The sequence below is a fragment of the Salarias fasciatus genome, unplaced genomic scaffold (genome assembly GCF_902148845.1).
Source record: "Salarias fasciatus unplaced genomic scaffold, fSalaFa1.1, whole genome shotgun sequence".
Taxonomy (NCBI): Eukaryota; Metazoa; Chordata; class Actinopteri; order Blenniiformes; family Blenniidae; genus Salarias; species Salarias fasciatus.
The window spans coordinates 17180-35053 of NW_021941395.1; the positions used below are offsets into that span (position 1 = coordinate 17180).

Here is a 17874-nt window from a genome sequence, read left to right on the forward strand (position 1 = left end):
AGACTGAAGCTCCACTCACTGTGACCCGGCTCAGGTTAATGTGGGTTTAGGAGACGGATGGACGACTGCCGAGGACTTGAAAGGATACAAGTTCTGGTACAGGGGAATCAGAGACTTCAGAGCTCGGCTCGCATTGATGGCTGTGGCCCGAACCATGGTGGGCAAAATCTTCATGTCCACTATGGCGCCGTCAAAAAGTGGACCAAAGAACGGCACCTAGAGGGGAAGGTGAGCGGGCCGAAACCAGCCTGAGTCAGTCTTACATATTTATGTTTTCCAATATATCTGTTCTTTATTTCCATCCAGCCAAGACATTTCCAAGTACCACAAAACAAGTTAGTATAGTTTCAAAAAGATGATTATGACTTATCCTGCAAAGTGTTTAATATTTCTATCCGATCAGATCTAGAACACGAGGTGTAGTGGAAAAAAAAAGACATTTATATACTAACATCTTGTTCAAACAATCAGGAATATTCTTGCTGTGGCAGCATTACAATGGCAAAATGGATATATTTTTTTCTTTTATGACAGAAGTACAGTCTGGAAATCACCAGTGAATCGAGCCTGACAAGCAGTGATTGGCAAAAGTTTTTTTTTTTATGACATAATATCTGATTCAGGCCATGGCTTTCTGATTTAATTCAATCCTTTGCTTGAGGAATCCACCAAAGAGAATAATGTCAGGCTTTTTATTGAGTTTATTTGTCGACCAGGACTCCAAGCCATGTGCTCGATGGCTGAATACATGTGCTTTCAAGGCAACAACACACAGCATCTTATCTAACTTGTTTTTGGATTCATCATAATTCAATCTTTCTCCCGCAGAATGAATGAAAGAGAATATGATTATGTTATTACTGCTATGGTATCTATGTCATACAGAAAAAAAAGCAGCATTTTATTGTGTTAGCTCTTGTTTGAAATAGAGTTATGCCATCAGTGCTGTGGTATTAATGTCTGTGTGTTTTAGACTGGGACATTAACCAGATCGACGAGACTTGGGGCAAAAACTCTCTTTCGATTTGTTAGTGAATCTGCGAGGCCCCCGATGGAAATGCTGTACATTTTTCTGACTGTATTACTGCACAAATAGTATAATGTGCTATTTACCTCTGGTTTCTTGAGTATGTGGATGGAGTACATGTGGTTCTTCATGGGGTAGATGATGATCAGCACGTCCCCGAACTCGGTGGGAATGATCCCTCGGCGGTAGTCTCTGGAATGTTCCGACCAAACGATGTGGACTTCGTCATTTCCCAGGTGTCTGAGCTGCAAGATCCAGAGACATGAAGGAGGAACAGAGCAGAAACAAACACCAAACAGAATCACAGCGACAGGATGAATGGAGCGCATGTGGTTCTTCAGGGATGGGGACAGATATTTCAATATGAGTTTTTGTTTCAAGTTGACTGGATCACTGTAATACTCTTCACTTTCCAAAATAAAACCTGTAAACAGGTCAAGTAGTTCAAAACTTGAACAGCTTGGCTGCTGATAGGGACTTGTGTTAGTCTCCATAAACCCTTTACAAGAGGGTTTTCAGCTGAATTTTAGAATTTGATGCAAATCTAAGAAAAAAACCCTTTAAATTCACCTTAAAACATTAGAACTTCAGCCAAAATCAACCTCTTCAATTTTACCTTCATTGATTTAATGTTTTTGTTAGCTAACTCACCATGTAGTTGTCCCAATAACTGTAACTGATATAAACATTAAAATTTGTATTTCTTTATTTTCCTCTGAAATATTTTTTTCCTCCAACATCTATTTTCCATTTTCAGGGTTTTTTGATTTAAATATTGAATTCAGCTTGCTTTATTTTTTTAATATCATTGTAATAATGGTTTATTTCATTGATTTTTAATAATCACTGTCAGAATACCATTTAAAACTTTGCTTCATTTCTGTTTTGTATTCACTGATTTATTCCCCTCGCTTGCTTTGTTCTTTTATTGCAGTGTCAATCATCTTTGAATTGCACTGACCTGCAGTGAAAGCTGCTTATATTTGATTGATTGATTATTCTGCCACACAGAATAAACAAAACAAACCAAGCCATTGCCAAAAAAAAAAAAAAAGAAGAGAGAAATCCAACACCCACATTTACACATGCACCTGAAGGCTCCGACACAATAAGGCAAATGGCCTCTATCCATTACAGACCCCAAGGATTTTGATGGTGGGTGCAGACGCGGTGTCTGTGGCCCTGGGTGTGATGGAGTGAGTGTGTGAAGATGGAGAGCGGACAAGAAGACAGAGTGCCCCAGAAAGATGGAGTGTGGGCTGGATGACCGATGGAACCATGTGATGTGTGTGTGTGTGTGTGTGGTTCAAATTCACTCAGTGAGGTTCAGTCGCTGACAGCTCAGTCATTAACCTGATGGCTGCACACACACACTCACACTCACACACCTATACTTCGTCTGGCGCGTCGCACCTTCAGACGGCCGTCACTTTCGGCCTTGGCCATGAGACTAACGCAATGAGGACGTTTCCTTTGAATGTTTACTTAACTACTGCCCAACACGGCCTGTATTTTTATGCAATCTGACATTAAAAGTGACTAATAATGAGCAACATCTTCATTTTATGAAATCCCAGTAAAAGGCAACAAGATGAGGCTGGTGTTAAATTACAATCCCTCGCTGTTATATCAGAGATTTGTTGTTGTTGTTGAGGTGGCTGATTCAGTGAGGAGAAATCACTGAAGACCGGTGGTGTCACATTAGTGCTACCATCATATTCATACCCACTCAATGTTTTCTTTTAGCTGAGCTAGAAAAGACTGAATGAAAGACCCTAAACCAGCAATGATAATAACGAGTGCCAGTGGAGGCGACTCTTCAAGTGACGGAGGCTAAAACAGGTCATTTCAGACAGAAGAGGATCTGATAAAGACCTGAGTGACATTCATGAAGGTTTTTGGGAAATGAGGAACACAGGAAGACACACAATGTGCTTTTTCATCCTTTAATGAGAAAAACATCTTTATTTAAAAAGTTGATCAAAGTTTGTTGCTGAAGTTAACTCTTGAGGTGGAGTTTTTTTTTTTCTTTTTCTCATGACTTTTATCCAAAGACTTCATCCCTTTTGGAAGTGACTCCACCGACCTGTCATAATGCCACAACATGCCTCCATTGATTTATGGGCTAACTTAACCCAACCGGATACAAACCCTGATATATCTCGACTGCTGATGCATTAAGTTGACATATATGTCAAGATCATTTTCCGATGCATACTTTACGAGCCCTTTCCCCTCGCCCGTGTCAGCAGGATGCAACTCACAGCGAACATGGGAACTGATAAGCTTATTCATTACTGCTGAGAGCGGAGTGAGAATTTATGAGCTTCAAGCCGTATTTTTCTCCGTCTGCCTCCTACTGTGACTCTAAATTGTTTCAGAATGGAGTCTTAGAGTCTGGCGGGATCTTCTGAACTGTCTCGCTATTTTAAAACGCTTTCTCTTTGACGAGGATCGGAGTGATTGTAACACCAATGTAATGATCAGTTTGGCGTAATGCAACTTAAATGCTTTTAATCATGATTTGAGCAGATGCGTCTCTGCAGAGCGGAGCGCTGGACAGACGCCCTGATGTGGACTGAGCCGACGGGTTTAGGTCAAGGCCTGTGTGTTCACCATTAAGCGTAAATGCACCGAGTGTGGTGGCTCATCGTCCGGCATTAGCGCAAATTTATAGGCGTGTGGTCGTGGTGCAGACTGATGTTAATGGGAAGAAAACCCTTTGCGCGCGTTTGTGTCAAATTAAACAGCTTTATAGTCTGAGCGTAGCGTATGCACGTGCGCGGAGGCGTGTGTGTGTGTCTAGCGTGTTGGATGGGGCCCATCACTGATCAGGGAGACGGATGGTGTCGCACCAGGGCGCTGATATCCAATCAGGAGCCTGAAGCGATGTGATAGGCCAAGAAGCAGGAATATGATCTGATTATAGGGACATTACGGCCATGTGCAGAGCGCCCATGCCCGGGGGTTGACAGGTGTGCGCACACACACACACCACACACACAACACACTCACACACAAACACCCCGCACAGGCATAGACCATACAATAAGCAGCCTGTCCAGACTCTGATACAAGCCCACACACTGTGCTCAAACAACGACGTGATTGTGTCCTGAGAGTTATTGGAAACATTGTGTGGTGAGGAGACGCCAACATCGACTGTGTGTGTGTGTGTGTGTGTGTGTGTGTTCCACTGAGGACATATATAAGATTTTGAAGGGAAAGGAAAGAGATATTTCCATAATTGGAGATATATAAAAAACTGCAGACTTACTATTAATACAATCATTATATCTCACTCTTTTTACTTAATTTTTGTTAAATTCTTGTCAGAGATGTTTTGTGTTAAGAAGAAAAAAAAAACAATTACAGTTATTCATTATTTACAGATCCATGAACTAATGATAAAGAGAAGAGGTCGCAATCAGAAACAGCAGAACATGACAACTTCTGGATCAAAGGTCAGCACTAGGAAGACGTGCACAGCGTTACCTTCTTGGTGAGGTATGTGGGTCCTGGTCGTGGGGCATGCGCGTGGAGACGTGGTAGATGACCTCAGTGGTGGAAGTGGCGTAGTACGGCGTGGTTTGGCCGGTGCTGCGGTTTCTCTGAGGCCTCCCATGAAGCCACAGTGGGTGGTGAGGTCCACCTAAAGGCCCGACCAAAAACACAACGTTACAATTAGGAGACATGACAATGATTTTAATTAAAATTCTGTCAAGAATATAGAAGTCCAAAGACTGGAACGATGGAGGTCAATTGTTTTCTTACCTCCCAGCCAAGTCCAGAAACAAAATCCTCGTACGCCTGGCTGCCAGCTGTGTTGTTAGTATGGAGTGTTTGGTCTCTTGACCTTCAGCCACGTAAAATACAGCAATCTTGTGAGTCCTCGCGGCTACAAGAGAAAGGAGAAAGATCATGATGACCGGCAGTGTCGCTAACAGAAACGGATTGTTACAGCAGCAACAGTCAAGTCGGCTCAAACAAAGAACAGAATGACGCTGAGTGGCGGCGTAATGAGAATAGAGGTGTTTTGGGAAGAACGCTGAATAAAAAAAAAGACAAAGTGAGAGGCGCTCGACTTTTTTCCATTTCCTCACCACTGCCGTGAGTCCAGATTCTTCAGCTCTCTGAGCAGCTTTTCGTTCTTTCTCAGCAGATGGAAGTTGCGCCTGTAAGACACAGAAACCGTTGGGAGTTTGCATGTTTCCCTTGTGTGTGCAGTTTTGTCCAGGTGCTCCAAGAAGATAGCTCGATGGAGCATGAGAGGACAGTTATATGAGATCACCATTATTTTAGCTATGTTATGGACAAACAGCTACAATCGCATGAAAAAAAAAGGTCCTTGGTCTTCCCTCATTTCATCACAGCTCTGTAATTACAAGAAATAAGTACGTCAGTTGACCACTGCCCGCGTTTTCACCACTGTTTAAATCGTACACAGTGTAAAATAAGGGGCTTGCATTCAAATTTAAAAAGAAAAACCGCTTTATGGGGGGGAAAAGTTGCCCAAAGGCCACTCTGAAAATTCCCAGGGTCCAACCCCCCCAACCCCTGTGCTGCTGATATAAAAACCAAAACTCAGACAGTGTAGCTTCAGAGTGGACTGATAATGAACACGTTATTCTTTTCTCTCTTAGAGACAGGGGGGAAAGAGAGAGAGAGAGAGAGAGAGAGAGAGAGAGAGAGAGAGAGAGAGAGAGAAAGAGCAGGAGAGAAAGAGCGAGAGCGAGAAAAAGAGCGACGGCAATTTGCTCTTTATTAACTGTACTTGGTAATGGCCTCATTCTCTGCTCTCAAAGACTCCATTTACACCTGGATTATAGGGAAAAGCATAATGGGGACACACCATGCACGCACGAGGGTGACTAGTCAGTATCTTAGTTCTGTAATGCTCCATAGGAATACCTGGAGAGACATAAGGGGGACAATAACAGGTGATTAGACTATTTCTGTTCTTTAGCGTTATCTGAACCAGTTCTTCTTCTCTCCCTCCATCATCCAAGTATTCATTGTTTCATTCCCATCCATATTCAAACGCCTTTATTTTAAGGTGCGCTCCCCCCCCCGTTACTGTCTCTCCTCATCTCCACGTGCCTCATTCATCCTGTTTTTCTGATTTGCCACTTCACCCTCAGCCATTCTCTTCTTCAACTACTGGCTTTTATTCTAACTCCAAATGGCTTGAGTTTGATCAATAGAGCACTATACTCATTATCACACACACTCCTGCACACATATACACACACACACGCGCACGCACACAGCATGCACACACACACACAAGCCAGTGTGTTAAGAAGTCTATTGTGCGGGCTGAATACAGAAAGTGTAATTCCCTGGATGAAGCATAAAGAGTGATGAGTGTCCATTAGTTGGCCAGACACATTTAAAGTGATACCCTGACATTGTGTATTCTAGCCCGGGAGTATTGAGAAGATGAAATGCTGGACCACATGAATGGGGGAAACGTGGTGTCTAATGCGCACAAATACTTTGTGGAGTTTGATTTTTTTTTTTTTTTTCCTCTCTCTCTCCCCTCTGGTGTCTCATTTTTGCATTAACAAGCTTTTGGTTTGTTCCAGTGGAGACAAAAATCACAAAAGGACATCCCATATGTGCCAAAAAGAACACAAAAAACACCCCCTTATTTACTCTGACGAGCAGGTAATGTGCCAAGCTGTGTGTTAGGTCTTCAAAAAGAAGCGAGCTGGTCTTACAGACAGAATCAGATCTAAATAAATATAATGTAGAAATAAAAAAACAAGAAAGAAATCAACTCAAGAATGAAAACAGGATGAATTACTTAGCTTAATGAATGTTATGTGATCACCTGCTACTTGAGAGATCTTTAAATATGAAACAACTACGAAGAAGGTTGAATTAACAAAAGACTGTCACCCTTTGTATTTGTCACGAATAGCGAGAATTATTCAAAAGCCGCAGAGTCAACATGTCATTTTCTTTCTTTCATGGTGTTCTCACCTCTTCTCCCAGGAGTTGAGTCCCAGTATGTTGATCAGAAGTCTGCTGTAGTAGAAGGCCGACTGTGGCGTCTGGGTTTCTGGTTCGGCCTGTTGCACTGCCCTCATGTTCAACTCCTCGCCTCTCTGAAACAGTTTTTTTATCTCTTAAGTTTGATGATAACACAACTTGCAACACATACAGATGAGGAAAAAAAAAAATCAGACAGTAGCAGTAAAGTGACAGACCACTGAGAAAGAACTGGGGTGTGTGTGTGAACTCAATCGAAAATAAATCTCACATTTTAATGGCAATATGATGAAATCTGATTCAACAAAGCACTGAAATGTGAAAGTAATACGATCATATATATTGTATAATATATTTCACTACCGAGTTTGAGCTGAGCTTAGTAAGTTTCTAAACTCAATGTTTTGACACACGAGACACAATCATTTCATGCGAACGCTTTCATTGAGATACAGAGACTTGTTTTAGACCAACGTTTGGCTTTCGCTCCTGAGTTTGGGCTCTACGCACATGGAGGACAAACTCTCGCTCTGCGGCGCTCTGCTTCAGGATGGCATTGATCACGTCGTTCTCCTGCTTCTCTGAGACGCACGCCGGAGGAGGAGCGGGGATGTTGAGCGGCATACCTGCAGGAAGCAGCCAGCAGACAGTTAGCTATGAAACAGCTAATTTTTTTTGTTTGTTGTTTCCAATATCAGCGGGGCTGAACTAAACTGAGAACAGTTTAACTGCTTGCATGTTATTCAGGTGGAGTCTGGAGGGAAACACCTACCGGCCCTCTGTAGACACTCGGGACTGGAGTATCCCAGGTACTGCAGCATTTCATCCAGCGCGTCGTCTCCTTCCCTCAGTGAATCCCACGCTGGCACCGCCTCTCGACACACTCGCTTAGCCAATGGTGGAGCAAGAAGCTGCTCCAAGCCCGACTCCCCAGCGTCCACCCACCCCGTCGGTCCGCTGCTCGTTCCTCTCCTCCTCCTGCCGCTGCTGCTCGTACTCGTCTTCGTCTCCCAGCCCATCCTTCTCCCCCATCGCCGGCCTTCCTCTCCTCTGCCTCCTCCTCCTCCTCCTCATCCCCCTCTCCCTGCAGCTCCTGCTTCTCCCCCTCCATCCCGCTTCCTGCCCCCTCTGCTGCCCCCCTCTCTCCCTGCCCGTCTTCCTCGCAATCATCCCGCTTTGCCTCCATCTTTTTCGGCGGACCTCCCGGTGGGGTGCGTAACTGCAGAGCCGCGGTGTGAGGCGGCTGCGTGTGCGTCAGGAGCGCGTGCGGCGGACTGCTCGGGGAGCACAGCGGAGGCCCGTAAAGCCCGCTGAGTCCCACGAGTGTTTCCCGGCCACGTCTCGGCTGATGACCGAACGCAGGTAGGAGCGGAGGACAGACCGCTGTCATTCCGCCTCCCGGCACACCAGACTCCGATCGGATCTGGAAAACAGGGTCAGGCAGGGAACAAGCTGTAAACTCAAAACACTTCGCCAACTCAGGCAATCATCCAGCCTGGGAGGTAACGAAATAAAGTTTCAAACTTTCTTGAAAAAAAAGAACACTTGTTATAAGAAACTGTGAGTTTTATTCTGCAATAAATATCATAATATTTCAAAAAAAGCATCTAAAACTGGTAGATCCCATTTACCTGCAGCACTGAGAGCAGCGTGGAGCCGTTCAGAACCAGGAACTGCAGGTTCGGAGAGTGGAACAGTTCTGGTCCAAGGTCTGCGCTCTCGCAGAACGGGTTGTCTTGGTTCTCGCAGACCTGCAAACACACAAAAAACAACCGACCGTGTAATTCAACACCATGAGGTGACACGAGTACCGCCAAACGCGCACAAATCATCAGTACCTGACTGGACAGAGTCGCAGGCCCCCCGGACATGGGATAGTGCCCAAGATGGTTGACCAGGTGGGTGATTACTGTTCTGGCTGCGATGGAAACCAGGCCCTGCTGAATGCGGCTACGAACTGGAGGTAGAACACAAAACAGAGACAGAATTAATTGAAGGAGATGCGAGGATTTAAAAGAAATACTCAAGAAGAATCTATAGAAGAATTTTGAACTCCTGTCATGATTTTTCTTTTCAAAACATAGAATGAATCAGTTCTGATGTGTGAGTTCTTTCAGAAAAACTTCAGGAATGACTGTACAACTTCGGAAAAGGTGCAAACACTCTGTGAGCCTTGTACATAGCTTGTCCCATGCTGAGAAGGAGCCGATGCCATCACACACTGTGCTGCCAGCAGATCCCAGTTAATCAACCTCACACACCCAAACACACACTCCCAACGAGTCCTTATTGACAGGCTGAGTGTAGAGTACAGATATGTATTGATCAGACATTCTCAACGACTTTCTTAACCTCAGGAGGGTCGGAAAGAGAAGAGAAGAGAAGAGAAGAGAAGAGAAGAGAAGAGAAGAGAAGAGAGAGAAGAGAAGAGAAGAGAAGAGAAGAGAAGAGAAGAGAAGAGAAGAGAGGCATGTCCTATCAGAGTGCTCTTGTCATTAGACTAGTGACTGAATCGTGGTGAACAGCAGCAGGGGGGAATACACACTCTCCCACAGACGCAGACAGGTTCAAACTCATACACACATCTGCAGACACTAAATGAATGACCTTCAGTGACCGGCTGCAGTTTGCTGGAGCGTTCCGAGTCGGGGCTGTGCAGCGGTTCCGGTTCCCGAAGGCTCTCCAGCGGCAGGAACGGGTCGTAGTCCGGACCCAACAAGTCCGACAACTGCAGCGGGTAATACTTGGGACTGGCGAAAGACTGCGCTCCGTAAACACAGCCATGTAACACCTGAACGAAAAAAGAGAAGCCTGGTTCAGACAGTCTGCCAGGTATGAACCCAGTGCTGGCGAGAACACCATTTCTTTACACCTGCGTACCTTGTATATGCAGCTGAGCAGGGTTTTAGTGGGCTGGTCTCTCTCCGGCGGGCTCCGCGTTTGTACAGGCTGAAGAAGAGTGTTTGGTGGGAGTGCCATCACCCAGTCCAAAAGACATAACAACAAGGAAACCACCAGCTGCAACGGATGCAGGGGAAGAGCGGTTATTATTAAAGCATAACAGGAAAAAAAAAAACAAAAGGAGAGATTTTTGTGTTATCATCTTACCCTTTTATCCAGCTCATGTGGAGACGATTCAGTGGTGGGCAGCAAGTGAGTGATGGTCGCAATCAGGATCTGAAGACAGGAAAAACAAGGTATTGTTTTGAAGGTTAAAACACTGGAAATACAAAAACGCAATAGAAAAACGGGTCTTTTTAGGTTGAAAAAAAAACCCTTTAAACCTTGAAAGATAAGACTGAGGAAATTCAGAAATGTTACACAAACTTTTCTAATGTTAACAGACTTGTGATGTCTCACCTCTACGATCTTCTTCGGAGTGTCAGGGGGAAATTTCTGCAGATGATCCACATAACTGATCAGGAGGTGAAGGATGTCCGACGCCACCAGTGCGACATTCTTATTGGGGTACTGAGGGAGTGGAAGACAGTTTCTGTGAGTTGAATGAATATATATACATGAAGAAACTAAGCAAATAAACAAGAAGCACATTTATTACTATGTTGTAAAAATAAATCAACTGTAGAATTAACTGCCTTGATAGGAAAGACTATTTGAGAGATTTTGTTGCAGGCACGACACACATAATCTGCTTTGTTGCTCGTCCAAAAATGCAGCACCATTTAAAAAGGGGAAATAAACAGCTTTTATGAAACTATAAGGTCTTTTTCTTGCCAAGAAGCATTATACCAAGACTCATTACAAGTCAAAACAAGCATGTAATTTTCACAAAGTTTTCTTTTGATTCTATTACTCTCTAATTTAACACTTATTGAGATCACAGTAACACCGCTGGTGAGATTTTACAGTATTTAGAGATTAGTCAGGCTCTCATGAGGATTACCACCAACTAAACACATGCTGATAGATGAAAGAGAAGGAGGAAGGACAACAGGAAGAAGCATGGAAATATGACAATCCCTCCAGCTTTGTGTGTGTGTGTGTGTGTGTGGTGTGTGTGTGTGGTGTGTGGTGTGTGTGTGTGTGTGTGTGTGTGTGTGTGTGTCACTGAGCCCATGGCTGAGGCTATTGGCTGCTGGTATGAAGGCAAGAGATTCAAAAGTGGACAGGATGTGTGCATATGTAATGGTGTGAGAGCCACAGCTTGCAGCATTCCCCCTGGATTAGTCTCCTATCTGAAGAAGGACCAAACATATTGACAGTCCAGGGTTTGCTCCCAGGAGTCGTAAACGCAGGAGTGTGTGTGTGTGTGTGTGTGTTGCAGTGTCTTTGCAGGCCATTGGCTGCCGATACACAAGCTAGGGATTCCAAGATGGAAAAGGTATGTGTGTGTGTGTGTGTGTGTTTATGTCCATCTAGAGCCACTTGGCCATAGATGAGACAGCAAATGCTGGACAGTGTTATTGTGATCCACAGGCCTCACTGACAACTTGCCTGAAAGAGACAATACCAAATGAGACAATTTCAGCAACACCGATGACCACCTCCAACAATGTTTCCCATCGTACTTTGGCTGCTGACAGGCCACTGTGCTGAAGGCATCTGCAGCCCAAATCAGCCCATTGTAAATCAGTACTTTGGTGAACATAATGAGCTCATTTTTCGGTAATTTATTATATCCTGGAGATCTACTGCAGTTGCAATGCATGTTTCACAGTTTAAATGAATTACTTGCAGCATCAACAAAAGGAACCTGGGGAAATCTGTTGTTTTGTGTCACATGAGCTGGTCATAAAATACAATCCCAAGAACGGACAAGCCAATGTCCTTGATGTCACACAAACAATCCTAATTATGTATTCTTTAGAACACCGCCATTCACAGTGCTGCTAAAAAATTGAAGCAATATTTTGAAATATGACCCCAAAACGAGCAAAACAGAGTCAGGAATTAGCAAACCTGACAGAAAAAAATGTTTGTGTCATTGCTGTGCCAAGGAACGTTGTTCCAGCGGTCTGTATTTGAGAAAGTACAAGTCTGCTCTAATTCACCCACAGCTCACTCTTTAAATAAGAATTTAAAACTGTCAAATCGTGATTTCCAGTAAATGAAGTTTTAAAAACAAGAGTCACAGGACAAAACGGCAATCATTTTCAGACATTAATTGTATATAGTAGGATAACGCTCAAATCTCCTGTATCCGTGAGATTTTTAAGTAAACTTTTTTGCACTGGCAGAAAAGACACGCAGCAGCAGGAGAACATGTTGTACATTTCTCTCATCATGTGGTTTTCTAAATCCATTCAAACACACAAAGAACAGAGAAATGCAACAGGGCTCATCCGGACAATGAATTAAAAGATTTCATTTCTCACACCAATATTAAATAAGACTTGGCATGCGGAATTTGTGATGAATTTTCCCTCTAAGTATGTGTAATTAAACACCCAGACACAAACGGAGCAGATGTGTGGACGCTATCTGTACATCGCTCAAGCCAGTCAGCAGCCGCTTGATTAGAGTCAGAGTTTTTTTACTGGAACTCAATACTGGATCGCAGGCAGTGTATGGTGGTCAGCAGGGACAAAGTTTTGAGGGCCAACGCAGCACAACCAGCTGGTTCACCACTCCAGCCTCATTTATCACAATTCAAAGGAAGAAAAGTTCTCTTCAGGACTAAAACTGGGGTATGCACAGCAGCATTTACGTTACTGACTCAAGGTGACACAGATGACATGAGAGCATCTTTAATCTGCGGATGCTGGAGTCCCGCGAGCCAACTCCTCACACAGCCAGATCCCCAGGCTGCACAGAGCCACACACCTGGCGAAACAAGCAGAGCTGGCTGTTACACACACCACTGCTGCAACACACTTCTTTTTTGCTGTTGTAAATGATTTAGACTTGAACGGGTTGGTCATAATACTGCCAGGTAACTTTGCTGATGGTGATTTAATTTGTTTTTAACAGTTTGTGGAAGTTAAATTAACAGAAACCTTTGAAAAAAAGGTGATTGACCATTTTTAGCGGTAAAGCTAATTTATGTAATCATTTTCAGTAATTATATTGATTTATTACAAAACCTGTTAAGAAATGAAAAAAATTTCAAACTATTTCTGGTCCAAATATAAGAGGGAAATGCCTGTTCTCTATTCAGACCAAGCTAAATAAATGTATATTCTAATCTACAAAATAATTAGTTCTGTACTTTTTTAAATGACATATTCAGAAGTAAAGTTAGAAGAAATTTGTATAACATTGTGCGCCATCTTTCACACTCACTATGAGGCACACCTTCCCCAGTAAACAGGACTGTATAGACACAGTAACCTTCCCCAGAGCAGCTAACAGTCAGCAACTCTACAAATATTTTAAAACGTGATGAAAGAAACAAGAAAAAAACTCAGTAAAACTACACTTTCTGTACTGCAGGAAGTAGTCACTATCATCACTGTCCAGCGTAACGGCGTTACAAATACACATTACTTCACCGGTGTTCGGATTCAGTTTATTTTATGTGGATTTTCTTTGATTATAGAAGAAACGACGCACCGAGCAGGAGCAGACGGTTCATCCCTGGCGGAGGTCAGGATGGTTTTGATGATGTGCTCCTAAGAAACGAAGCAAACACACAACGCAATGTAACATGACAATATCTCCTATGTCCTGTCACCGGGCAAAAAAAAAAAAAAAACTCTATATATGATCTCAACACAACCAGATAAGATGAAAAATTAGAAATTATTAGGTAGCGACAAATATACATCAAAGCTACATATACTGCGTGAAAATGAAGATGCGCGGTCACAGGCCTACAAACTTCTGCACGCCGCAGCAGGCACATTCACACACTCACCATTCATGTTAATGACTGCTTAGGGATTCAAAACAAGTTTTGGCCTTGAAAGAAGCCGGCGAGTGAGCCTGAGACGCCGCCGTGCATGGCATTAACCGTTACACGGCGACAACAACAATAACAACACGACTTCAGCGGCCCAGAGCTGCCTGGGCGAATGGCCTGATCGACATTAACCCATTAGTTTGGCTCCGAGATTCCCGCTGACAGCAGGCATGTGCTGGATGTGTGTGGATCCCACGCAGTGGAGCTTTTAAGCCGAAGCTGGGTCAGTTTTTAATAAATTAGGAAATGAGTACTCATATTCATGAAAATTATATTTTTGGGTGCTTGTGGTGTCATTCTACTCCATGTTTACTCAAACAGTTTTAAAATCTTGAGTTGCTGATGAGTACATTGTCTTCATAACTTGAATCAACAGTAAAATCCTTTGATGATCATGATGTTATTTCAGTTTGAGGTCAGTTTATATATATATATATATATATTTTTTTTTTTTTTTTTTAAAGAAATAACTGTCTCAGAAATGTATGCAGATATTTTTATTGGTGAGTTGATTTAAACACCTACTGACAACACAAACGTAAATGAATGTCAGAAGCTTTTGCAAAAAGGGCTTCATTTGAGTATTTTCTTCAATAACAGCATCCTATAATTTAGTAGACAAGCATCTTTTTCATGTTATTGCAATGACAAGATCACCAGAGCAGCAATAGAGTTCTATTCTTCTGTGTGCACTTCAGTCCTTTCCTTCTCCATCACTGTGTGTACAGTCAGCCTTTCATAAACACAGGTCTAAGTACAGGCCATGAGAACTTGTCTCACACTGAACCTGCATTAAAAGAGTAAAAGCATCTTGATCGCCCCCTGGTGGTCAAAGTTTTTCCAAGTTTCTTCCAACCAATTTTATGACTCATTTGAATTGAACGTTAGCTGACGTTATTACTAATTTTATGAAAAAGTTGTGTCAGTTTTGTGTTTGTGAGCTGCTTTCACAGAAATGGAGAGAAGTGTTTGGTTTAGAGGGGTGTGTGTATGAGTGACTAATGCTCTGCTCTACGGTCATCACAGGATTATAACACAGGGTCTACATCAAACGAGTTAATTGATGTAAGTCATGAGCACAGATATCTATGAATCTTTGAATTTCCCTTCATGCTATGGGATAAAAGTGGAGAATATGCTGTGAGCTACGCAAAATCAAGGTCTATTTTCCCATCTACCTTGACATCGGGGAACTTGCTCAGCACTACGTCAGCAGTGTCGGGTGGAGAGCGGAAGCTCCCGTACAAGTTGGGAAAACACACCAGAGATCCAAGAAGGATCTGCGCTTCCACTCGTGGAGCCTGAAAAGAGAGGCGACAACAGCAGCAACACTATATTAGATCTTATCTTACACACCATGCTGTGGGTATATGGTTCTGTTTGTCTTTTTTACATTAAGTGACGAGCAGGCAGTGACTCGAGAAGCTGCGATGATGAAGTCAGAATCAACATGGTGGCTCCTGGTAAACCAATACCTGAAGAATCTGGGGCTGCAGTGTTTGATGATAGTGTTCACAATGTCCTGCAGAAATTACAATATAACTACATGTTGCACACATACCAATAAACACTTCAAACACACAATAGGTTATTATTGTTGTCAATTTTGCGACAGTTTCACACACACACAGACGGACGCGCTACCTGGTCTTGATGCAGCAGTCCCTGGTGCATGATGTTGTAGAAGTGGGTGAGGAAGTCGGAGTTGGGAGAGACATCCTGTCTTCTCTTCATGATCCTGCAGATCAGCTTGTAGGCATGAAGCTTTCCTTGCTTGTAACGCTCTGTCAGCATGGTGGCCTGAAGGCGAGCACATAAAAGATGATAAGTGTGTGTGCAAATACAGACACATTACACACAAACACAGAAGAACCTCCATTGTCTAAATGCCTGGGTTTGAAAAATGTACATAATCTGTCAATAAAATCTACCTTGAAAAGCCAGGGAGTGAGGATTCTGAGAGGAGGGATCAGAACAGGGGGTGGAGGAGACGACTGGTTGTCCAGAGAAATGCCCAAATTATCCCTGATCTGCAAAAAGAAACGACTCAGATTCAGTTAATGCAGAAAGTGCTGAGTCACCGTTACAGCGTGTATCGATGCACACCTTCGCCAGGTTCTGCCACAGTTCGCACAGGTAGTCGAAGACCTGAGCGTGGATCTCAGGGTCCTTGATGCTGTTGACGTCCCCCAGAATACCCAACATCCGCCGCCACATCACCGTGGCAACGTCCGCATGCCATCCTGTCAGGGAGCCGCCTGCCATCACGCTGCAGTCCTCACTAGGGAACTCGCTGGTTTCTAGGATCGATCAAACAATCAATCTGTGAATCTCACTGAAAGCCGCAGCGTGCAAGAGAAAACCAACATGTACACACTTTCACCAATTACATTCTATATAATGTCATTTCCAGTTAAGCCACATGCTTATGACAGTGTGTGTCTCACTATTACCCAGATCATCAGGGGTCTGGAGAACGGAGTTGTGGAGTTTCTGGTCCAGCTGCAAGTGCGTGTGTGAATGGGAGTGTGTGTGATCGGCGTGATCTGCTGTCAGCGTGGCAGGTGAGGGTGTCTGAGACCGGGAACCACCGAGGGAATGCATGGGCGACGCGCTCTCTGAACCTAGGCGAGAAAAACAACAAATACTGAAAAGAAGGGACACTTGGAATTGAATCACTGAAGAGGTTCATGGTAACTGTGGCAGAGAAATCCCATTCAAATAACTTCAGCCAAAAGCCCCACAACAAAAAAATATTTTAGAGGCTGAATGATATGATACAGGCTAATCAATGCAAAGCACTGGTAAGCTGAACACTGCATGGCTAATTCAAAAACTGGTCAGTCTAACATCACATAACTAAGTCAAACAATTTGAACAATAATATGCATGACTGGTCAGTTGGAAGCCTTGAAGCTAAATAAGCGACACAATCGGTAAGCCAAGAGCTGTGTAATTAATAATTAATTCACTCCATGGGTCAGACGGATGTGAAAATTTTTTCAAATTCTACCTTTTTAAATATTTTTTTAGCCATATGTTGAGTTGATAACTGGAAAGGTGACCAATGATAAGCCAAATTCTGATAAAACAAGATTTAACATTTTTCTGATGCAGTGTGATTGTCTGATCAAGTTACACTGTTGGTCTGCAAAATACTGAGACAGATGACTGCACAATGGACAGATATCGCAGCACTGGAAATTCTTATTAAAAGATTAAATCACAGTTGAGGTGCAGTGTTTCAACAACTGAAATTGAAATACAAGTACAACTTATATTAAAAGGTGGTAGCCACTTGTTTGTATATGTGAATATATCAATACAGCGTGAGAATCAAGGCTGTGAGCATACCAGTGACGGTGACAGTGTGGCTGAGGCTGCTCGTTTCCGAGTCAATATGAAGTGTTGTCAAACTGGCTACTTCATGTTCCTCAGAGGCCACGCCCCCACCCAGGCTGTCCTGGTCCAGTGAGCTCCCTCGGCCGCCTCCTCCAGATCCAGCTCCACCACCACTCGCTTCAGAACTGAAAGTAAAATCTGTAAAAAAAATAAAAAAATAAATAAATACATATAGCAATTACTGTGAATTCAATCTACTCTTTTCATGTTCAGTTCAGGATGACAGATATGGTTTCAAATTACAAGTTTTATACAATGAAGAGACCAAAACAAACAAACAAACACATTGAAAATCAGCGTGAACCAAATGCTGTTGAGCTCCTCACTGTCAAACTTGCAGGTGGAGTACTGAAAGGCGTTGAAGGAGTCTGATTGGCTGTCAGAGCTGATGACATCAGAACCGCTGGCGCTGGCAGGCGACGTCCACTCGGAGGGGACGCCCGGGTCGTCGATGGGCCGAGGGTCATCCGAGGGTCGTGACCCGGGACTCTGACCGGCCTCCAGGAGCTCGGGCAGGTCCCTGGGAACCTCCAAACTCCCTGGGCTGCTGCCACGACGGCCCTGCGGGTCAGGGCAGCGGAGAGAG

The 17874-nt window shown here is 43.5% G+C and overlaps 1 pseudogene; it reads right to left on the reverse strand.

The window, feature by feature from the left end:
- The window catches only part of LOC115385630 (ral GTPase-activating protein subunit alpha-1-like), a 51792-nt pseudogene that overhangs the window by 13399 nt on the left and 20519 nt on the right, over positions 1-17874 (reverse strand).